We start from the raw sequence: 24,941 nt of genomic DNA, 5'->3' as shown, positions 1-24,941 counted from the left end.
TCTCTCCCTCCCTCCCTCCCTCCCTCCCTCCCTCCAGTCCCTCATTTCCTCCCTTCCACCTTCTCTAAAAATCAATGGAAAAAGATATCCTTGGGTGAGGAATAACACAAAAGAATTTTTTTTAAAAAGGAAATACCTTAGTTTCAATAAACTTGCTACTATTCATCCATCTATCCATTTATTCAACATTTACTGAATACCTATGTGCTAGGCACTGTGCATGATACTGGCATAGAGAGATGAGTGTAATCTGCTTTAGAAGCTTGTCCACTGTTGGAGGAAAGGTTCATGCATACGGAGATGCATACAGACAACTAGGAGGGACTACAGGATATTGTAGGAATACTTTCAGAACCCCTCTCTTCCTCTTAGAGACTTCAAAGAGGACTCTTGAGCTGAATTCTAGGAGCATGCAGAGAGGGCATAAGATGAAGAGTTTTTGAAGCTGAATAAGCTTGAGAAAAGTTTTCCAAACAAAAAGAATAGCACATGTACAATCAAGAAGAAGGTCACTGTCTGCTTGAAGAAAAGACACTGCCTTCAGATAGATGAAGGAAATAAGTACAGGAGGCAAGAGGTCAACAGATGATTAAGATGAAAGCGAGGCAAGGCTGAAAATATAAAGGCCCCCAGAAGACATGTCAAGGAGTTTGGATTAAATTTTACAGGATAGCAGTTTGCAAAACACGTACCAGGGAACCAGGGGTTCTAGGGAGGAAGGGAGGCTGACGGGAGGTGGTGAAAGGAGTTGGGGAGAGGCCAGGCAGTCAGGACTCCGGGCCCTGCAACTCTACTTCAATCACAGTAGCTTTGCTCATACCTGTTTTATATTGGGCCTTCTTATGTTTTTGATAACTTTTTTCTTTGGAAAACTTTAGACTTACAAAAAAGTTACCAAGATAATACACAGAGTTCCCATAAACTCCTGACCCAGTTCCCCTGTTTAACATCTTACATGGCCATGGCACACTTGTCACAACCAAGAAACCAACTCTGAAACATTGCTGTTAACTAAAATCCAAACTTCATCCACATTTCACCCGTTTTCCACTGGTGTGCTTTCTCTGTGCCAGAATCCAATCCAAGACACCACATGGCGTTTAGTCATCATGTCTCTTTGATGTGTGACAGTTTCTCAGCTTTTCCTGGTTAGTCATGACCTCAGCAGTCTTGAGGAATATTAGCCAGGTATTTTGTAGGCGGCTCACATTTGGGGTGTGTCTGCTGTTTTCCTCTTGACTAGACGAGGGTGATGGGTTTTGGGAGGAATACCACAGAGACGAGGTACATTTTTCACCACAGCACATCAGGAAACACACATATCACTTGTGATATGAACCGTGACCATTTGGCTAATGTAACATTTACCGGGTTTTTCTACAGTTAAGTTACTTTTTTTTCTTCTTTACATGCTCTCTTATTTGGAAATCGGTCACTGAGTCCAGCCCACATGGCAGCATGAGGGTAAGCTTCACTGCCTAGAGGGAGCTATGGCTACCTACATTATTAGGAATTCTTCTGTAAGAAAGATTTTCCCTTCTACTCCATTTATTTATTTGTTCAGCTATTTATATTAGAATGAACTCATGTGTATTTATTTTATACTTTGGGCTATAATCCAATATCATGTTCTCTAGTTTGTGCTCAGACTCTTGCAGCTTCCACCACTGGGAGCTATTTAGGTTGGCTCTCAAATCCCCTAACTTGCCCTGTCCTTGTGTGTATGTGTGTTTGTGTTTTACCATTTTATTGCTTTAGAGCAGTGGTTCTCAACCTTCTGGCCCTTTAAATACATTTCCTCATGTTGTGACCCAACCATAAAATTATTTTCGTTGCTACTTCATAACTGTAATTTTGCTACTGTTATGAATCGTAATGTAAATATCTGATATGCAGGATGGTCTTAGGTGACCCCTGTGAAAGGGTCGTTCCACTGCCAAAGGGGTCGTGACCCACAGGTTGAGAACCACTGCTTTAGAGTATCCAAGTTGCTCCAGGCTTATACTATATTTTTACTGTCCCAGCCCTAGAACTAGCCATTTCTCCAAGGACCCCTAGTTCCTCTTATTTAGAAACCAAGATCTGGGCACTAATGTGCAAGGTACCACAGGGGTATCACTGCCCCCAAACTCTCTCAGCGAAAGAGCTAGGAAATAGAGAGGTATATGCACATAGCTATAGTTGTTTCTATATCTATATCTATATCTATATCTATATCTATATCTATATCTATCTATCTATATCTATGCTAAACATGACTTCCTGCTGACATGTCCAAGTCTAGTCCAGTATCAGCCTTACCTCCTTCCTTACCTAAAAATGCCCTGACAGGGAGAAACCTGTCTCCCACCATACATTACTTATTTGTTCAATTTCAATATGTGAACTTTCTTTGAAAACAGATTTCTATTACTTTAATATAATAGAAAAAAAGCTTGAAAATAAATGCTGTAAGAAAAGGCCATTAAATTATTTAATATAGAAAAATGACATAATTATATTAATATTTTTAGAAACATTATTCTGAGAGAGAGTAAGGGATAGATAGAAGGTAGCTAAAGCTTGAGGTAAGGATAATGTTAGCAATAATGCAATGATATTCCACACAGAATATTAAGAATCTAAGTAAAATAGTAGTTATGGGAATACAGAAGAAAAAATCAATATCAAAGATATTTTAAAGTATTAATTCATAGAATTTAAATGATTGTATGTGGAAAGTGAGACAGAGATGTTGCCTGTTCTGGGCATTTCATATAAGTGGAATTATACAATGTGTGGTCTATTGTGTCTGGTTTCTTTCACTTAGCAAAAGGTTTTCAAGGTTCATCCACACTGTGGCATGTATTAGTATTGCACTCCCTTTTTTGGCTAAATAATATTGCATTGCATATGTACACCATGTTTTGTTTATCCATTCATCATTTGGTGGATATTTGGGTTGCTCATACATTTGGATATTAGACTAGTATTGCTATGAACATTATTATACAAGTTTTTGTGTGAACATATATTTTCAGTTCTCTTGGATCTGTACTTAGGCATGGAAGAGCAGGATAAAATGATAACCCTATTATTAGCTTTTAGAGGAAATGGCAAAGCATTTTCCATAGTGGCTGCAACAATTTTACATGCCCATCAAAATATGAGGGTTCCAAATTCTTCACTCCTCACCAACACTTATTATTGCCTGTCTTTTTAAATTTTTCCTATAGAGAATTGTTTATTTTTTAATATGTATTGTTGAAAGTATTACATATGTCCCCTTTTTCCCCCTACTGACCTCTTCTAGTCCCCCCACTCCTGTCCCAGGCCTTCACCACCCTATTGTCTGTGTCCATGGTTATGCATATATGTATATAAAGTCTCTGGTTGATCTCTCCTCACCCACCCACCCTCCCCTGCCTTCCCTCTGAGATTCCACAGTCTGTTACATGCTTCTATGACTCTGGATCTATTTTGTTCATCAGTTTATTTTGTTCATTATGCTTATCTTTTTATTATAGTAATCCAAGCGGGTGTGAATTGATATCTTGCAATTTTCATTTTCCTAATGATGTTGAGCATGTAAAATATTAAAAATTCATAAAATTCTTAGTGATAAATAAAACAAGAGGTATACAGGAATTCTATACTAAAAACTACAAAATTTGCTGAGAGATACTAAAGAAGAGCTATATAAATATAGAAAGAGTATATGTTTATGGATTAGAAGGGTCAATATGAATAATATGTCAATTCTTCCCAAATTGAGCCCTAGATTGAGCATATTCCCAATCATATCCCCATCAAGCTGAGTATTTTTAGACACTGGAAAGCTAATTCTAAAATCTGTGTAAAAATTTAAAAGAATTAGGATAGCTAAACTAATCTTGTAAAAGAAGAACAAGAATGGAGTGCTTGTACCATCTGACTTGAAGACTTACTATAAGGCTACAGTAATCAATACAGTGTGGTATTAGCATAAAGAGCAACAAAATCAATGGAACAGAATAGAGAGCTTAGAAATAGATGTCCACTTATATACAGTCATTGGATATTTGAAAATAGCACTAAGGTATTCCAATAGAGATAGGCAAGTATTTTCAACAAGCAGTGCTAGAAGAATTAAACCTCAATAATAAAAATACAAACAACCTAACATAAAGATGGCCAAATGATTTAGTGGGTGCTTTACAAATGAAGATACACGAATAACCAGTAAACACATGAAGAAGATTTCAACATATTAATCATCAGGGAAAATGTGTATGAGATCACAATGAAATATCACTGCTAACCAGGAGATGGCCAAAGTTAGAAAACCTGCCAATACCAAATGCTGAGGATGTTTAACAATGAAAACCAGCACATATATTTTTATGGGGATATAGAATGGTGCAACTACTTTAGACCAGTGATATTCAACGTCTTCATCTCATGGCACACATAAAATAAAATAATTACTAAAATTCAGTGGCATACCAAAAAAATACTATACTTTTTGCCAATCTGACAAAAAGAAAATAGGTATAGTTTTGATTTATTCAGACTGAATGGCTATTGTTGTGTTGGTTGTTTTCATTTTTTAAATTTGACAATTTAATGAAAAAGAGGTCAGTACCCTGACTAAATAGTCAGGTATTGCATGTTTTAAACATTTTTGCAGCCCACTGGTTAAAAATCACTGCTTTTGACAAAGATCTGGCAATTTCCTCTAAAACTAAATATACAACTACCTATTATTAAAACTATACTCTTAGATTTTGATCTAATAGAAATGAAAGCCTATGTTCACAAAAAGACTTGTTTAAGAATGTTCATAGCACCTTCATTCATATATTCATAATCTGGAAAGAGCACAGGTGTCCATCAATAGAAAATGAATAAACAAACTGTGACACATTCAGACACTAGAATACCACTTAGCAAGAAATAGAAAAGAGCTGCTGATAATCTCAAGAACAGATTAATCTCAAAAACGTTACAATGTGAAAAAAACTGACACAAAAGATTATATAATGTATGATTCTATGACGTTCTAGAATTCAAGTTGATTTATTCTGGGGGATATTTGCTTGGAAGGGGTGTAAGGGATCTTTCTGGCATGATACAGATTTGGTTGGCATAGGTGTACACATTTACTGAAACTCATGAAAATATACACTTAAAATGTGTGTTTTATGTAAATACACAGATAAATTTTACCTTAAAATTTTTACTTAAAAATCATAAACTTTGAATTCTTATAATATACATATGCCAAAGTATTTAGGGGAAATTGTAGTGATGTTTATACAATTTACTTTGAAATGTATCCAGAAATAAAATGGGTTCATGGATGGATGAAGAATGGAATGATGCATAGTGGTGGGTATATTAGTGTTCACTATAAATTTCTTTCAACTTTGCTATAAGATGAAACATTTTCAAAATAAAATGTTGCAATAGAAAAAAATTTTAAAAATGATTCACAATCTATATATATAAAAGCCAAGCAACTGGAACAATGGAACGACCAGAATGACTGGAACGACCAGTCGCTATGACATGCACTGCGGTGTCCAACCAGCCTGATTGGGGCCCCGATCGGCACTCCCCAACCTCCCATGGCCCCTCCCCCTGGCCGGCCCGGCCCCTGATTGGCCGCCTCCACCCCAATCGGGGACGGGGCCAGTTGGCCAACTGCCCACGGCCACTCCCCACCTCCCGGCCCAGCCCCAATCGGCCCCCATCAGAGCGGGCCAGCCAGACCACACCCATGCACAAATTCATGCACTGGGTCTCTAGTGAATAAATAAATAAGTGAAAAGACAAAAAGAAGAAAGCAATCCCGGCTTCATAGTTATTAGCCATTGTGAACTTGAAAAAGTTTTTAAATAAATAGTCTATATTTATTTAGTGATAAATAAAACAAGAGGTATACAGAAATTCTATACTAAAAACTACAAAATTTGCTGAGAGATACTAAAGAAGAGCTATATAAATATAGAAAGAGTATATGTTTATGGATTAGAAGGGTCAATATGAATAATATGTCAATTCTTCCCAAATTGAGCCCTAGATTGAGCATATTCCCAATCATATCCCCATCAATAATTTTCTTATTTATAAAATGTAAATGATAAATAATATCTACTATTCAGGATTGTTAAGGAACTACACTTGATAATACATGTAAAGAACAGTTCATGGGATAAATAAGCACTTACTAAATGTTTTAGGTACTATTTTTAGTGAGCATGGAGGGCCTGTGGCCATAAACCTACAAAATTAAAATGTCTCTGAAACTAAAGAGGAAGACAATGTTTGCACTTTGTTAAAGCACTTATTATGCTTGTTGCATAGATAAAATTAGATCCCCTGTGATTTTTTTTCCCTGTGTGAATGTCATTTATTGGGATTCCTAAGTATATAATCTAGTAGAAAGGAAATATTATATTTTTTAAAACCCATAAAACATATTTTTAGAAATGGTATTTCCTTGACTTTCATTCCAGGAAAATGCTAACACATGGCATGGAGCATGCTAGGCTCAGAAAAGAAAGCATGCCAGATGCCACAGCAATAAATAGAGTACGGCTTTGGAGAGGAAATGTAAGAGGAGACTTGGAGCATTAAGTCGCCACCACCCTTCCCATCTGATAGTTAGCCCACTGAAGTTATGGGCTTTTGGGAAATTCACCTTTGTAGGTCACCTTTATTAATTTTCTTATTTATTTGTTTAGCAAAATGTTAAATGACAGACTACTTTGGTAAATTTCTATGCATGCCCTCTAGATCCTAAGCAAAATGAAGCTGGGTAAGGTAATTTTAGAAAAAAAAAATTCTAAGTGCAGTGTAAGAAGAGGTAAATATTGCCACCTCCTTTTTCAATATTTGTTTTAAAAACACAATTTTCAATCAAGAGATAAAGCAACAGCATATTTTTATAAATCATGGGAATTCTTAGAGGAAAAAAGGTTATATAATTTATGTAGATTATGTATTACTTTGCTGAGAAGTACGTAAGTAAAAAAAATATTTTTATAAATTATATTTTCTAAAGCACTTATAAGTATCATTTTTATAAATAGATATTTTAAACACAGTGGGATTTCTTAATCTGATGTCCTTTAGTTTCAATTTAGTAATGTTTCTGATAAGAAAAACTGAGCTCTAGAATGTTAACAACTGTACCATCCTATTATGATGCTGTCCTTTGTATTGTTAGACACAAATACTTGTGATAATTCTAGGAAAATGTGATTAGTGGATTTTTACCCAGGATTTTAAAACAAACAAAAAAATTCTTTAAAATGAAAGGAAAAGTAAATTCTATTCCTTTAACTCATCTTTATTTTGGGATTATGCATTCTCTACTAAAATTTAGAATGGGATTTCTAACCATGATGGCATTGTTCAGTTAATAGCAGTTCTCTCTGTGTGTGAAAAATTTCAAATGAATGGAAATGTTCTCAGACATTTCCTATGGAAAATGTTCCCCCTTAGTATTTATTCAAATGTTGTCCATATTTTCAGGAAATAATATAGAAAAATATATTTCTATACCAAGATGGTTCTTTTTGCCAATTTAAAAAGGAACTCCTACCCTAGCCAATGTGGCACAATTGGTTGGACATTGTCCCATGCACAAAAAAGTTGCCCATTCAATTCTCATTCAGGGCACATGCCTGAGTTGTAGGCTCCATGCCAAGTAGGGAATGGGCAGTAGGCAGCCAATCAATGTTTCGCTCCCACATCAATGTTTTTCTCTCTCTCTCCCCCTCTTCCTTCTTCTCTCTAAAAATCAATATTTTTTAAAGGAACTCCTTCCCTTACTTCCAGCACACATACACATACACAAACCCTGTGCTATCAATGCAAACTAAAAATCAAATTAAAGAAACATTGGCAGCAAGCCAAATTCTGGGATAATAGGAAAGAGAAAGCTGGTCAGCAATCACCTCTCTTAGGTCTTATCTTTTCTTCCCACTTACTTCAACAGGCTAGGGGGACTGGGATGTCTATAGTCTATGATCTCTTTCTTGAGTGAAAACACAAGCTATGAATCAGGTGTCCTGCACTTTAATACTATATTATTCTTCCTCTTGAGTGGAACCTTGCTGTTGAGGGGAAATAAAATGTTATATATAAATGAAAATAGTCATTTGGAAATCATCTTTCTGGGTTTCACCACCAATACACTCGTAATTTTAAAGCACCCTTTGAATTTAAATAGTAATCAATTTGTCAAAGAACTATATTCGGAGAGCTACATTCAAAGAAAGGTTACACGGACTTTAGGTGAATCCTCTGTTTTCTAAATAAATGCAAGTTATTTAGGAGGGCAAAAAGCCAAACTTTTTAATTCCTCCCAGTGTGAATCATCATAGAGTAAAATTCTTAGGGGGAAACTAGGGATTCATGAAGCAGTATAGAGGTTTTTGTTGCTGTTTGGTTGAGGTTTTTATTAGCCACAAGTTTATACTACTGTATTTACTTGAGAGTGTTTAACTGTCCTTGAAATTAATCATTACATAATTCCAACAAGTGCACTCTTTAGTTTACCCAAATTAGAGAGGCTTCCCTATATTAATTTTGTGTCGTTCACAAGCATCCTTGAGATTATTTGTCCTTAATTATTTATGTTTATGTCTCAAGTATTTAGAGCACATTGAAACATAATTTTTCTAAGTTCCCTAACACATTAGCTTTGTTTTCTGCCTAAACTGTTAACCTCAGTTTTGTCTTCAACAGTTTCTGATAATGCATTGCTTATCTTTAAATTTGGCATAGTTGTGTCTGTAGTAAAGAATCCAAATTCAGATTTTAATTTACTCAAAATGAATTTGCTGACTCTCTAATCTGAATTGAAACCACACCACACTTATTTTCTCACTCTTCTCCATTCCATTTTGAATTTTAACAGATATTTTCTCAAATCATACTTGAGAATTTTATAATCCAACATCATAACTAGTCTTATTTCTGCCAAACCATCATTGGCCTAATTATCTTTTTTTTCTTCCCTTTCTTTTAAAAATCTATGGACCCACACAGGTATTTAAACAGAAAATGTAGAAGGATGACAGTTAGCCTATTCTGGGACACATTTCCCCTTTTCCCATTGCAGCTTGATCTCCTTGGCTGGTGTCAGAACCCAGCTGCTCCACTCCAGCTCCTGAGAGCATGAGCCTGCAAAGGACGGGAGAGAAAGGCAAGAAAGGCTGCTGGTCTGGTGATCATCTGAGCTGAGTCCCAGTGCCGCAACTTGGAGGCAGACGGGTGGATAAAGCAGCCATTGACTTTATAAAGAAAAATCTACCAGAAATAGTGTGCAATTTGTTGAAATTTCATCACACTTATTAACCAATAAGCCAAATGAGAAGCCATGGCTACCTGTGGATCTATTATTGCATGGACACTGATAAAAATCATACACTTCTGTTAGAAAATAGTACTAATAATATCATACTAGAACAAATTCTACTGAAGAACACGTGACTAAGATTGAATAGCATTTCTCCACTGATTCCACACATACATACAGGCTAAATAGTATGCTGATGCCCTGTAGCAGCTATAGGTACTATTTGCAAGAATTTCTGACAGAAACCCTATTTTCTGAGGTCTTACACTTAGTCACAAAGTCTGCTAAAAACTAAACTTGGCACAAATCTTAGCTGAGTAGAACTCCATCAAATACAACAAAGATGAAGATCAAAGGGGGAAAAAAACCTATAAAGTTGACTTTCAGAAATGAGCAGAACATAGCTTGCAAGGGATTCCAAAGAAAATTCTCAATACTTGTTAATCTTTTCATATAGAAAATTATATTTGGCAAGTGGTAGGATCATTTACAGTCTAATAATTCCCAGTATCTTGAAGGGAATAAATAATTTAAAAGAATGAGAATTAAACCCAGGAAAGGTTCCATCAGTTCTAGAAATAATTGCTTTTTCTCTTGAATTTTTCAAAAGTTGCATTTTTTTTTAGTGGTGTCAAGTGGCTCAGTCCATAATCATATACAAAAATATAATTGACCATAAAAAGCTTTCATCTCTTAGAGTAATGAAACAGAACAGAATTTGAGAAGAGTCTAAACTCTAAGATATATAGCTCTTATAATTTTAAGGGAGTGTACACTTATTTTTTAGAGCCCTAAATCATCTGGGAACTTTAATCAGAGATTTTGATTTTAATAACTCTTGGGAGTTGATGCTCTCAGTTAACTCTTATCTTTCATTTGTTTTTAGAGCTCAGTTTTCAATCACAGGAGGTCTAAATGTTGAAGTTAAGTGTTCTACCAGATGACAGATGATTGCTAGGAACGCTAAAATACCTCCAAGTCAAATGACCATGTAACATCTATAAATATTTACTGTAACCTCAACAAATTTTTAATACTTTGTTTATGCATTCAATTGTTTAACAAGGATTTATTTAGTGCATGCTAGGGAAAACACAAAACACTCTTAAAATCTACTAAAAAGTACAAATATAGATTTACTTGAGGATTTTTTGACAGGTTCCATTTTTAGAAAGTACCAGGTATTAAACAACCATTTAACTTGAGATAGATCTTGAAATCATTAAAACTGTACCCGAGTCACGGATACCAATTGAACCTCAGAGGCTAAGGATTAGAATATATCCCTTCTTCCTTCGTTCATTCTCTCTTCTTGTTTTTGCTCTATTTCTTTTGTCTTTCCTCCCTGTTTAGATATAATGCCAGTTGATTGAGATGGATTTGGTAAAGCCACATTAGAAACTGCTCAGAGGAAAAATCAGTAGGAAAGGGCAGAGGCACATCTAACAGTAACAAAATAGAAAACTGTGTTGAGAAGAAGGAAATAAAAGGTTTTGTAGTTTAATTTAGAGAACAAATATTTCCCAAGTGCTTATTTTATGGAAGGCAGGATACAGTAGTACCACATGGTAAATGTGTGTCTACTGTGAACCATAAAATGGGTGCAGGAAGATGGTCCAGAAAAAAAAAAAGACTGCTAAATGTTCTGTTATGAGAAGGTAAACACACTTTATTTGTGGAAGACTATACAATAATTAACTACTAAGAATGAGGTCGATGTCCTCATAGTAACAGATAATTCTGAAAAAAAAAAATGTTCAGGAAAAGCAACTTGTAAAGGTATAAATTGAGTATAATCACATCTGAGTAAAGTTAAAAATAATATTCTCTCTATAAATAGATAGAAATATATATTAGCTAGGGATATATTTGATATATAAAGCGATATATCCATAACTAATATTTACATATTATATTACCCATGGGGATGGATGAATTGTAAGAATAGTGAGTTTTTTTTAATTTAAAAAAATAAAGATCCAAAGCAAATATGGTGTTATCAACAAATATGGGGGTGGGTACATAGGTGTATTATTGTCTTTAAGTTTAAACTACTTCATAATAAAAATTAACCTGAAACTAATATAATATTGTATGTCAACTGTAATTGAAATTATTTTAATTTAAAAAATTAATATATATTTTACATTTATGGTTTAAAAGAAAAATGCTGTAGAAATTTGGGTGATTAGAAGGAGCTGTTATAGTAAGTTGAATTTTCTTACTTTTGAGCCCAGTATATACAAGGCTGATTATTTTTGATCTTCAACAAGAGGAGCAATAGAGACTTAATGTGGAAGAAAAGACTTTTCCTGATATGATAAGTCAGTGGCAATTTTGCAAATGGATGATTATTTCCAGATAGAAGTGAATTATCTGAACATAATTATACTGAATCTTTTCAAAAAGTGTTTTAACTCACATACCATCCATGCGGGTTACTCTTTTTCTTCTTTACAGGGTGTGGCTGTGAGATTTAAGAGACACGGCTAATGAATGCTACATTTTGGTTGCTGTTAAAAATGTATGATTAGAGTCAGGACTTTGGAATAATGATTTGTACACTTAAAGTACTGATTAGCTGTGCAAGACTACAATTGACTTTTAAAAAAACCCTCACTAAGACTTCCTTTTCCTTCAAAACTGCCACTAAACATTTTCTAAAGTAATTCCGAGGAGCTCATTGGATGCTTGGCAACTCAAACAGGAAGGGAACCCACAAACATTTTATTAACTTTGGATTACATGTAATTCTTAAAATTAATAGCCAGGAACCAGAAGTTTTTGTTTTTGGTTTTGTCATAGTGGTAAATAAGTCTGATATATTTCACTGGTGAGGCAAGAGTCACTTGAGATATATTGTTAAATATGAGGGGTGGGAATACATCATATAAACAAGTGATATTACACAGCACACATTTTTCTAAGAAAGTAGTCTCCATGCATGAGAATAAGATATATACCCACAATAAGAGGGCATATTGACCTATAATTTTCAATATTACATCCTTGTATTTTTTTAATTATATGCTATTTTTCAACTAGCAGAGGAATACAGTCTCATAAAGCTAATATTTATTCTTCCGTGTTTATGGAGCTCGTCATGCATTGCAGGAACTGGGGAAGTGTGAGAAGTCAAATATAACTTGGTGTCCTGTGCATAAAAGAAGGCAGGACAGGAGAATCACCATGTTTAAAACATCCGGCTCAGGAACTGGGTCATGAAGCTTCAAATAATTAAATCACAGGAGATAAGGAAAGCCCTTGATGTTACTATTTCTCTCTCCATAAATGTAGCCTTTTTATAGATGATAACTCTTATCACGTAGGATTCTTCACTTTACTAGAAAGCACAGAAGAGTCCTTTAATCCAGCTCTGCTCTTACTGTGTGTCTTGGGGAAGCTGAGGCAGATAGTAAGTGTAATCCAATACAACAACGGAGACACCTCTGCTTAGAATTGTACCTTTATGTCATGAATTCTTCTCATTCTGTTATTAAGTGACGTCTGTACTAGGGAATTCAATGAATTTTTATGCTAAACTCAAAGAAAATAGCAGTGAATGAGAATTTGTTTTTCCATGGACCGATTGGACTGTACTTGTATTATGGTAAATGTCTCAAGAGATCAGAGCCTTAAAAGAAAGCTTCTGTGGGAGAACTTCCCGGAAGCTCATTTTTTTTCCCTAAATCTTTCCTTTTAATTTATAACTTTACTTGACACTTTGGAAGGATCCAGAGAAATAAAAGTCACCGAGTCATATCCTAATCTCTGCATGCGTAACAGACAAAGTGGGGGCCTCCAACAAGTAGTGAGGGCTAAGACAGAAACGCTGATGGAGGATAGCAGGTGGGTAGGCAAGGGAGAGAATTTCAGCTACAGTCAGGGCCCTGTGAGCCCCCCACAAACTGATCCTCAATTTCAGTGACATGGAGTAGAGAGTGGAAACTGGGCAGAGTGGTGAAAAGACAGTGAAAAAGTACTTCCTTTTCTACTTACCTTTTCCAGTTTTCTCTCAGATTTCAGATTGAGCCCTCTCTAGCTCAGTGACTGCATTGGGACCTTTACAACATCAGTCCCACCATTCCCTTTGGTCCAGGCCCCATCCTCTCCCTAAATCCCCAGAGTTGTCCTCTCTCTGCTATTTTCCTGCACTGAGTTCTGATATTATCTTTCCTATATTCATGTTCACAAACCAAACAACAGTGATCTCCTTTAAGCACCAAACCAGAAATCATGGTCCTCCAAAAGAGCATTCATATACATACATGTTAGTGTGCTTCTAGACAGCTAAAAGACATGTAAGCCCAGAGTAGAGGTATGATAGAGTGGGAAGGAAATGGTGCCGGAGCTCAAAGCTGGAGTCTAGGCTCAGCTCCAACCTTCATTCAACTCTGCTACTTTCAGTATTTTTTAACTCTAAGTGAGGCGTTTACAGTCTGGGCATCCTGGTCCCCACTGCAGGGAAATGCACATCTGAATTGGTTATCATGGTGACCAGGAAGTGGGGAGCTAACTTTGGTTCCTGGGAACCAGGGCTATTAACGATTCTAAAATCCATGGTATGATCCTGCATCATAACTACTAATAGTGTCCCCTTTGAGAAATACCAGTAGATGATTTTTAATGCTCCTTCAATGAGTCTGAGCTCTTAAACTTAAGTGGAATATAGAGAACTTAAGAGACTTGGGAAAGTACAATGAGAATACATTTTTGGATTGCACAGTTTTATAGGAAGGGAAAAAGGGTGACCAGAGTTTATGATGATACAGGGGGACTCTGACCAATAAATTATCTCTTTCCATGGAAGAAGAAATAAATTGCTATCCTAGGAGGTTAGGAATTACTTAGGCTTTCTTGACAACAAGGTCTAAGAAAGAAGAATCTGTATCAGGTTTCAAAAGAAAAGTGAGTACCTAAATATGAAGGTTTCAAAACAAATAGATTCTCACTGGATTCAGAAAGTTCAAGTGAGATCTTGTTTGCAGACTAGGGAGGAGGAATATGTAGGTAGCTCCTCAAGTCCTGTCTAGCACTTCTGTTTCTATGGATACACTTACTAGGTTTCTACACATTACAACATTCTACCAAATTGACAGAATGGAGAGTTGAAGATGGAGGCACAAGTTCCTATCCACTTTCTCCCTAATACACATCGTATGACTCACACTTCAAAGCAAGTCAATCATGAGGCCCAACACAAAGGGCACAGTGGGAAAACTGGAATCTAGCCCAACGCCGCAGTAAAATCTACTTTGATTTCTCAATAGAAATAAAAGAGAGGGAAAAGCACACACACACACACACACACACACACACACAACAGTACCACAGTAAAGGGCTTTTAGGGGAGAAAATATTTGTCACCATGGACAGAATAAAAGTTCTACCAAATGAAATAAATGTTTGTGGGAAAAGATGTGTCATTCCAGGGAAAGGGCTGTGTTCCTTTTCCCTTGCTCTTCATTTAGTTTTTGTCCATTCAATGTACCAAGCTGTAGCCTCTCCATCTATAAAAGATGCATGGATTGAATATATCCTTTGGGTAGGTCTTTTGTCAGAAAGCACTTTCAAAATAAAAGTGTTTTACTTGTACTATCTCAACAGCAAAACATGTACTTCCAAAATTGGTTTGCTAGCAAGCTTTTTCCTTGAGTAAGCAACACTACTGTTAGTAATTTTTCAAGCTGTTAATATACACCCATTAAAAGAAACAACCACCCTCTTCCACCATTATGAATCAGAGGGTGAGCAGCCCTTGGTAGAACTAAATGAAAGCATTCTGGCCACTGAGACTTTTTATACTTTGAAAAAAAGTCATAATGATAATACTATTTGTTATTGACAAATGAAGTTTTGATTTTCAATGTTTCAATATAATTCATCCACAAGGCCTTAACTAATTGATAGTACTTAACAAAATCTGATATATATGGGCATGCAATATAAATTTATTGAATCTGTTCAGTTAGGATCTATGAATGCAGAAATAAAATTTGTTTTAAGCCAATGTGGAGAATGTTCTATTTTTAATAGCTTATAACAGCAGAGTACAGAGTAATAAGTATGAGAAGTAGCATATCAAATTTCTTTTCATTGATATCCATCTCCCAATGACATCAAAGGATTACAATCTGTCCATAATCTACTTCCAGAGTTCTTGTTGCAATAGAGAAGGACCATTACCCATTTTTAAATATCACTCAGAATTAATATCTTCAGTGAGAGAAATGGAAAAATTAACACAAACCTTAAGACCTCCAGCAGATAGAAGACAATGTTCTTTAGGGACTTGATTGAAGCAATGTATTCACAGCAGTCTTTTCAATGGAAGGCATTCACAAAGGACGTCCCATGGAAGACAGCGTGTCTTTGACATGCAAGGTGTTTCTGGAAGGAAAGGAAAGCACACCATTAGATTATGTCCACAGCACGAACACTGCCCGTCTCAGCCTTTGTGGTCAGAAAGCACTGTTAGCATGTATTGCTATTATTAATATAATAGTAGTAAATTCTGTTAATATTGTTCCTCCTTATGTATAAATGTCAGAGTGGGAAATGGTAACCTTTCAGCACTGCTTTTAGAAATTTCTAAAGGTCAGATGTATTTTACTAATTAAGGGAAATATGCTTCTCCCTTTATCTAAACAGGCCGAGGACTGAAGAACTGTGGATGGTGTATGAGTCCAAAGGCAGCAACACTACAATTTACTGAGTGCCTACCTGCTGCAAGGCACTGTGCAAGAGGTTTCGTATACATGGATATTTTAACCTGAAGAACAGCCCTACAATGGAGAGTACTGGCTCCATTTTACAGATGAGAAGACTAAAGCATAGTCAGGCTTAGAACTCGAGTCTCTCAAAGCCCAAAGGCCTCAGGTACGGCTCTTACCCTCATTTCACTTGTGGCCTATGAGGTTTAGAAAAATTTTTCACAAACAAAATGTATGAGAACAGATAATGTTGCAATATACTAAATTAATTCAAATATTAATAATTTAATTAAGAAATTACTTACTTTTATTTTTTTTACCAATTATTGTCTTTTTTTATCCTTACCCAAGAATATGTTTTCACTGATTTTTTTTAGAGAGAGAAACAGCAGTTGCCTCCCATACTCTCCTCTACCTGAGATCCAACCCAAAACCTAAGTATGTGCCCTGACCAAAAACAGAACCCACAACCTTCTGGCATGTGGGACGATGCTCAATCAACTGAGCTCTAATTTAATTAAGAAATTACTTACTTTTATTTTTTTTAACCAAATATTGTCTTTTTTTTTAATCCTCACCCAAGAATATGTTTTCACTGATATTTTTAGAGAGAGAGGAACATCAGTTGCCTCCCATACTCTCCTCTACCTGGGATCCAATCCAAAACCTAAGTATGTGCCCTGACCAGAAACAGAACCCACAACCTTCTGGCATGTGGGACGAGGCTCAATCAACTGAGCTAAAATATTGTCTTATTCAGTCAAGCCCCACAGAATACAGACACTAAGATTTAAGCAGTGCACTTCTCCCATTTTTCTTATGCAAAGAGACAGAACTCATTGGAAACCCAGCAGCTCCCTTGTGTTATGGGGCAGGTTTGTGTGTTGTGTCCCATCAAAGAGAGGGACACAAACATCTGGTCTTCCTACAGTCCCTCTGCATGACTCACAGATCCTTCACTGTCTCAGTGAAAGCGAATGCCTTCTTTCCCAAGGGTTTTCCTGATGCAATTAGCAATGGAGCCCCACCTTCTGTGGATATCCCTGAGTGCTACTACTGCATCTCCTCTTGGTTGTCTCCATCATAATGGCTGAGAGTGACTGAGCAAGGCTCAACAGGGCTCCATCTAGATTTCTACTCCCTTTTTTAGTCAAATATCTGCATGTTTCAGGTGGTTCCAGTGCCCACACAGATAGCCCACAGCTTACCCTCCACCAGCTGTCCCAGCATCCACTCCTACTGTGTGTTTCAGGGTCACTGCCCACCAATGAATCACTTCAAAATTTCTCTTGAAGTTCCAGCCTTTAATGCCACAGACTTCTGTCTGCGTCTTGGAACTTTTAGCGCATACCCCACTGCATTGGGAAGGTTAGAGAATGATGGAATAGAAAGGTCACACTTAGCTTTTTAAATTTTTTCTTTTCTTTTCTTTTCGGCACCAAAAGCTTAAGTCATGAATAAGAAACAAGGAAAAAAGACTGATAGTATTTTCAGAGCTTTGCAGGCATGTAGTCTGGGATTATTACATTGGGAATAAAAGAAAAAAGAACAGAGCCAGAGCAGTTTATCTTTGCATAAAAGAAAGGGGAAAAGCATGACAAAGAATGGGGAGGTATTTGGACTGCAGAATCTAACCTAAATGACAGGAATACAAAATAAATGGAAGCTTGTCTTAAAATGTCATATACTAGCGTTCTGTTTACTTTATACAACTTAAAAACAAAGTGTCATATTATATGCCTAAACTTGTAGACCCCTTTTCCCATAAAAGCCCAATGGCAATTTTCTAGTATTCACTCAGCCACTGTTTATTGCATACTTATGAGTTAATCAATAAGTAAGAAAACTCTAGGAACACTAAAATAAGCAAGATAATCTTTCCCCGAAGCATGTTACTACCTTGCAGAGAGACACAGCTAGGATGTTAAAAATTATAAGAAGGTGGTACTTGAAAGAATGGGGTCTGGACCAGACCACCTGGAGGTCTTCCTGCTTTATCACTTACTAACTGTATGACCTGGGCAAGGTACGTAAACTCTTTAACCTCAGCTTCTTCATCTGCAAAATGCAGAATGGCATACTTCTGGCACAGGTGGTTGTGAGCATTAAGTAAAAATCAACACAGAGTGCTTGGCCCAGCCAGTGGCACTTGGCAAGAACTCATCAAATGTGAGGAAGATGTAGAATTAGTGCATAGCAGAACAGGATGACACTGGTGAGGCAGAAAGTGCTCAGACTCCAGTGGGGAAGGTAACATGCATAGCCATCCATAACTAAACAGGCACAAATGATTAGGCTTTTACCGATTCTCTGATTATTGAAAAGCTAGACAATGTGCTCCTTTAGAAAACAATAGATCTATGGAATTAGACATTATTTTCTAGGATTTTGTGTGAAAGTAGATAACTACCATAACAATATAGCCGGAGAATGATAAAAACAAAATCTTTCTATTGCCGTTTAAAAAAGACACAATATCCCGCTGGATCCTGTTCTATTCAATTGTAATCCAAAAATGACACCATGGCTTTTAATGGAACTTGGCAAGATCTATACATACCATTTTAAAATTCAGCCTCAAATTTAAATTACTGGGCTTGTGATATCATACAGTAGTGTTTTTTTTTCATTATTTATGCTTTTAGTAAGTCTTAAAATCAGGAAGAGTCCCCCAATGTTGTCATTCTTTTTTTCAAAAATGTTTGACTCAATTAAAAAAATAGAGAAAAATGTGATTCTTATAAGAACTTGTATTTCCATTAAATTTTAGAACCAATTTGTTAATTTCTCAAAAAAAAAAAACAACAAACCACCACCAACAACACACATCCCACCTTTTGGGAACCATATTCAATCTATATATTACTTTGGGAATAAAACAGCATCTTCATAACACTGAGTCTTCCATTCTAGAATATGGTATCGCTCTTCATTGATTTAGGTCTTCTTCAATTTTTATCACAAATCTATATATATAAAACCCTAATATGCAAATAGACCGAATGGCAGAACAACCGAACAACCAAATAACCAGTTGCTATGACCACCAGAGGGTGCGCGGAACGTGGCAAGCGTCGGCAGCAGGCAGCAGAGCACAGAACATGGCGGGTGTTGGCCACGGCAGGATGGTGGAGCAGGTGAGTGGGGGTGCCAGACCAAGGCAGGGTGCCAGTCACTGTCATCAGGGCAAGCCTCTGGTGGTTACTAAAAATTCTTTGCTCCTGCGCACCGCGGTCCTGCCCGGTGCACCTGCTGCCAGTGCCCAGCGTCGGTCCTGATTGCTCGGCGTTGTCAGTGGGTGCGAGCAGCAGCTGTCGACCTGATCGCCCTTCAGGGCTTCTCTACCTCCTCTTCCTCCTCCTGAGGTGCCATCAGGGCAGCAGCCACTGCTTGCACCTGCCGAGGGCGCTGGCCCTGCTTGCATCCACTGCTGGTGCCGGCCCCAATCACTCTGCACCTTAAGCAGGTGTGAGCGGGGCCAGTGTCTTCAGTGCATGGGAGCGGCGGCAGCAGGAGCAGCGCTGCCGGCAGAGAGGGGACCGGGGGCCATAATGGGACGGGTCGGGCAGGGGCGCAGAGGATGGGCTGAGACCCGCCCCTGTGCCCACCACAGCCTCATGGTCTACAGTTCCTTTCAAGGTGCACGAATTCGTGCACTGGGCCCCTAGTGTTTTATAATTTTCAGTGTACAGGTCTTGTACTTCTTCATCTAAATATATAATCTTATGGTTTGATAGTATTATAAAAGGTACTGTCTTTTTTTCATTTCATTTTCAAATTATTTCTTAGTTTATACAAATAAAATTGATATTTTTATATTGACATGTATCCTGAAGCCTTGATAATTTCAATAAATTTTTGCTGTTCAAATGAAACTTTTTAGATTCCTTAGGATTTTCACACTCATGCTATTTACAAATAGAGATCATTTAATTACTTTGTCCTATCCAATATGTTACCTTTTAAAATTTATTTTTAGTGAATCCTATTGCATTGGCCAGTACAGTGTTAAACAGAATTAGTGAGGGTGGATACCCATGTCTTCTTCCTGATTTAAGAGAAAAGTATTCATTGCCTTATATTGTTAGTGTAGGTTTTTCATAGATGCCCTTTATCAGATTAAGAAAAATGCCTTCTATTTCTAGTTTTACTGAGAGTTTTTATCACCATTAGGTGCTGAATTTTGTAAATGTTTTTTCTGAGTCTACTGTGATAATCACATGATTTTTCCTCTCCTTTATTCCATTTATGTGGAAATATTATTTGAATGTTAGCGTATACTTGCATACCTGGAATAAATTCAATTTCATTAGGATATATTATTACTTCTATATATCACTGTATTCTATTAATAATTATGGGTTTAATATTTATAATATTTTTGCATCTATGGTCATGGAGGATATCAATGTGTAATTTTTTTTTTATAGTGGCCTTATCATGAGTTAGTACTAAAATTATACAGATTTCTGCCCTGGCCGGGTAGCTCAGTTGGTCAGAGCATTTTCCCAATATGCCAAGATTGTGGGTTCAATCCCTGGTCAGGGCACATACACAAAGCAACCAATGAATGCATAAACAAGTGGAACAACTAATCTACGTCTCTCTCTCTCTCTCTCTCTCTCTCTCTCTGTTTGTGTGTGTGTGTGTGTGTGTGTGTGTGTGTGTGTTTCTCTCTCTCTCTTTCAATGTGTATTCTCCACATTGGCTTTCTTCATGTAAGTATCAGGTAACTCTCATTTCAAGACTGTCTTTCTGAAAATATGATTTCCTAAGGTTTAATGCTATCTCCTATCTGGAATAACTCTTTAATTTAATTGATGGATCCTTCTTTAAGGATCCATCTCCCCTTCCTCTCACACTTTCTAAAATCAATAAATAACAAATTAAAAAAATAAATAAAGTTTTGCAGATTTCAGACAATGACTTGGGAAGTGTTGTCTCTAACTCTATTTTCTCAAGATTAATATTATTTTTTCCTGAAAAGTTTGAAGGAATTTACTAGTACTAATACCATCTGTATCTGGAATTTTCTATTTGGGACAGCTTTCAATTACAAATTCAACTAATTTAACAAATACAGAGTAATTCCTATTTTCTACTTCTTCTTGTATTAGTTTTAATAGATCTTATCTTACTAAACAAGGGATTTCTCCAATTCATCAAAAATGATTTTCTTTGTCTCTTACTTTTTCTCACACCCTATAGTAACAATTCCTGCACTTAATGTCTTTTCCATTCTACTTTACTTGACTAAACTATATCCATCTCTCTGAGTCTCCTTCCTTGACATATTCCTCTAAATGATACTTTTTTCTTCTTTTCTTAGCTTTTCTAGCCCTTACTAATTTAATCTTATACTGCTTTGTATTTTTCATTATCTTTTATTAGTTTCATTTTTTCTCTGAAAATAGATTATGGGATACTTGAAGGCAGAAATTATATCTTAACCTTCACTGTTTCATAATATCTAACATAGTCTTTAACATTAAATAAATATTTATAAGATTATTGATTTGTCCACTCTTTGGGTTAATTGAACCATCCATTGTGGATGAATTTGGAGCATCTTACAGTGCCAGAAAGCATAGAAGTGTTAAAAATAATAATAAAGCCCAGCCAGTATGGCTCAGTGGTTGAGAGTGGATCTATGAACCAGGAGGTCACAGTTCGATTTCCAGTTAGGGCACATGCCTGGGTTACAGGCTCGATTCCCCATGTGGGGCATGCAGGAGACAGTTGATCAATTATTTTCTTTTATCAGTGATGTCTCTCTCTCTCTCTCTCTCTCTCTCTCTCTCTCTCTCTCTCTCCCCGTCCCTCCCTCTCTGAAATCAATAAAATATTTTTTAAAATAATACTCATAAAAATAAGGAACTAAACTTGGGCATGTCAAAAGGCACAGGAGTCAACCTAAAATGGCTCCCAATGGCCACAATTTAAACCACTTGAGTAACAAAACAAATAATCTTACTATTAAGATTTCTCAGTAGCATGATTATTACACCCACTTTCAATTTTAATTTATGACATGGCATTCCCAAAGGAGTAATACTATTAAGAAATTCGATGGAAAAATGTTCCTTTTTGGCATCATCTGTTGAATTGATGGAATCATCACTCAATGCGTGAGTCAACGTTTATTTTTAAATTGCCAGTGTGCGTCATATATACTGGCTGGCCGGTCAGTTGGATGGTCAGATGAATGGACGGTTGGTCACTTAGCCTTTTATATATATAGATACCTTTTATACAAGGAAAAGGTACTTTTCTCTAGAATCCAAAAGCCTCATCCATTCATAACAAAAAAAGAGGGGAAAAAAGAGTTCTAGTCTATAAAACATTTGACTTATACTCTTCAAAACTGAAAGGTTATGAAAGACAAGGAAAAACCGAGATTGGAGGAAAGTAAGGGGACTTGATCCCTGTGGTATCCTAGATTGGATCCTGGAACAGAAAAACACAAACAAACAAACAAACAAACACAAAATAGAATTGAAAAACTGGTGTAGTCTGGTTAAAGGTATAGCTAATTGTACTGTACCAATGTTAATTTCTTTGTTTCAATAAATGTACTATAGTTAGGGAACCACAGCTACCATTGAGGGAACCAGGATGAAGGATATACAGGTACTCTCTGTATTGTCTTGGTAAATCTAAAATTATTTCAAAGTCAGAAGTTTTTTAAATGAAAAAATACCTATTATTTCATTCCACACATTTATGTTCGGATTTACTGGTAGTCTGTGCTCCTTGTGTTTATATTAATAATTGAACTTATGTTCCCTTTTATGATAGAGTAATTTGGATTTATAATTAAACATAAACTAATTTTATAAAATGAGCTAAACAAGAGTAATTTATCAGTAACATTATAATTTACTAGTAATATTACTAATAGCCATATTACTAATAGCCATGTTAGTAACAGCCATAACAACTGCTTCCAAGAAGACACAGGGTACCATAAGGGAAGTAAATAATAAAGGTCAATATCCATTACCACTCTTACTTTAAAAATAATGGAGATAATACTGATTCTCTAAGAAAATAAATGATGAAATGAAACATAGCTATCCTTTAGTGAGGTAGTACCAAATTACTTCACACTGTAACTTCTTAAGCAACTGTAAAAAGACATGAGATCTATACTGGTTTCCAGCTCAAGATGGTAAACAGATCTCACCAGTTTATTCCATGCATTCTTAGGTTCCCATTAACATTAAAGTCAAGAATACACATTGTCATAAATCTATAAAAACAAAGAAAATGGGAACTGATGAAACATTCCAGCAAAATTCTAGATAATAGAATTGAACAGAGACTGATAACTTGGATACATGTGAGAAGGGAGGATGATCAAAAGAATGCAGAATCATAGAGACCCTGCTGGGAAACACAGTAGAAAGTAAGATCCTGGGCCATCATCTCTATGATCCTGATTTCCCAGTCAAATTTTCATTCTTAAATATATTTGGATAATGACTATTGAAAGACATTCGAAGAAAGTTGGAAAGATTAAAGAAAATATCTACTATAAGCAAGCAGACAAATAAATAAAAATGACCTTGAGGAAACCTGAGTAATTTTGGGAACAAACAGGAATTTAAAAAACTTTAATAAACAAGAACAGAATTCTATAAAAAGAAGGAACAGAAAATAGGAAAGAGTACTAGAAGATTAAAAGTATAATAGTAAAAGAAATTTTTTTAAGTCAATATAAGGTAAGAAAATAGTTTTGAATGAGTCTCCCAACAAGTTAAATAAAAAATTGAAAGAAAAATGGAAAACACAAGAGAAAAGATGTACAGAATCCAACCTGGAGGACCAACAACTAAAATTTCTAAAGAGAATTCCAAACACGAAAAACAGAGGAAAAAGATTAATCAGAGAAATAATTTAAAAGAAATTCCCACCACTAAAGGTCACAAGTTTTCAGAATGAAAGGGCCCATTAACAGACCCATCAAAAGGGCCTATCAAGCAAAGAACTATACTTAGATATATTTTACTCAGAAATCCTAAAAATAAGTTTCTAAAAATCGAGGGGAGAAAAAGCAACTTTCAAAGGAACAAGAATCAGATTTCTTATCAGCAATACTGGATGTTAAAAATAGGGCAATGTCTCCAAAATTCCTAAAGAAAATTATTTTAAGCTATACTTCTTGATTTAGCAAAAACATTAATCAAGTCATTTTTAGATACGTAGACATTCAGAATATTTACCTCCTGCATGCCCTTTATTTGCAGATTCCTGAGGATATGCTTCGGCAGCACATGGAAATAAAGTGAGAAAGAGGAAGACATGGACCCAGGGGAGACCAGTGCCTAGCCAGCAGTTACTCCACCCCAGTGCAGAGGAAGGTGCCCAGGAAAAGAAGGAATTTGAAATATTTCATTCTACCTACTGAGAAGCTGAAGGTAGATAACGGTGCCATAAAGGTAGATGATGCAAAGAAAAATAAAAGCAATTAGGAACACTAAGAAACACAAAACACTATATGAAATAAGTAAGTGTAATCATAGTACATTACTTTGGTCAGCAGTGAATAATCTACACTAATAAAAGAGAAACATGGTAATTAGTGTATGACCGCTACCCTTTTCATTGGCTAATCAGTGAGTATATGCAAATTAACTGTCAGCCAAGATGGCGGCCGGCAGCCAAGCACTGAGGCTTGCTTGCTGCGGACTCCAACGTTCCCCGCCTCACTTGACGGCCTCTCAGCTGCAAGTCTAAGCAACTATGTACTATGTTGCAAATAAGAAGGTAAACAAAACCCCAGAAACCAGCCGGACTGAAACCCAGCCGGACCGAAACATTGTATCGATGTTTTCAGCAGCAAGGCCTCAGAGCTAAAGCTGGCCCAGAAAAAAAAAAAAAAAAAGAAGAAGAAA

The 24,941-nt window shown here is 36.2% G+C and overlaps 1 protein-coding gene across 2 annotated transcripts in view; it reads right to left on the bottom strand.

The window, feature by feature from the left end:
* ENOX1 (ecto-NOX disulfide-thiol exchanger 1) overlaps window positions 1-24,941 on the bottom strand; it is a 564,230-nt gene that overhangs the window by 274,469 nt on the left and 264,820 nt on the right. For both annotated transcript variants that reach the window (XM_005853253.2, XM_014535489.1), the window contains exon 4: window positions 15,582-15,721. The gene's annotated coding sequence lies outside the window, so the exon portion shown is untranslated. The remainder of the gene's footprint in view (window positions 1-15,581; window positions 15,722-24,941) is intronic.

The sequence above is a fragment of the Myotis brandtii genome, unplaced genomic scaffold (assembly GCF_000412655.1).
Source record: "Myotis brandtii unplaced genomic scaffold, ASM41265v1 scaffold1018, whole genome shotgun sequence".
NCBI lineage: Eukaryota > Metazoa > Chordata > Mammalia > Chiroptera > Vespertilionidae > Myotis > Myotis brandtii.
The sequence above is the reverse complement of the archived record's forward strand: the minus strand, read 5'-3'. Positions and strand labels throughout refer to the sequence as shown.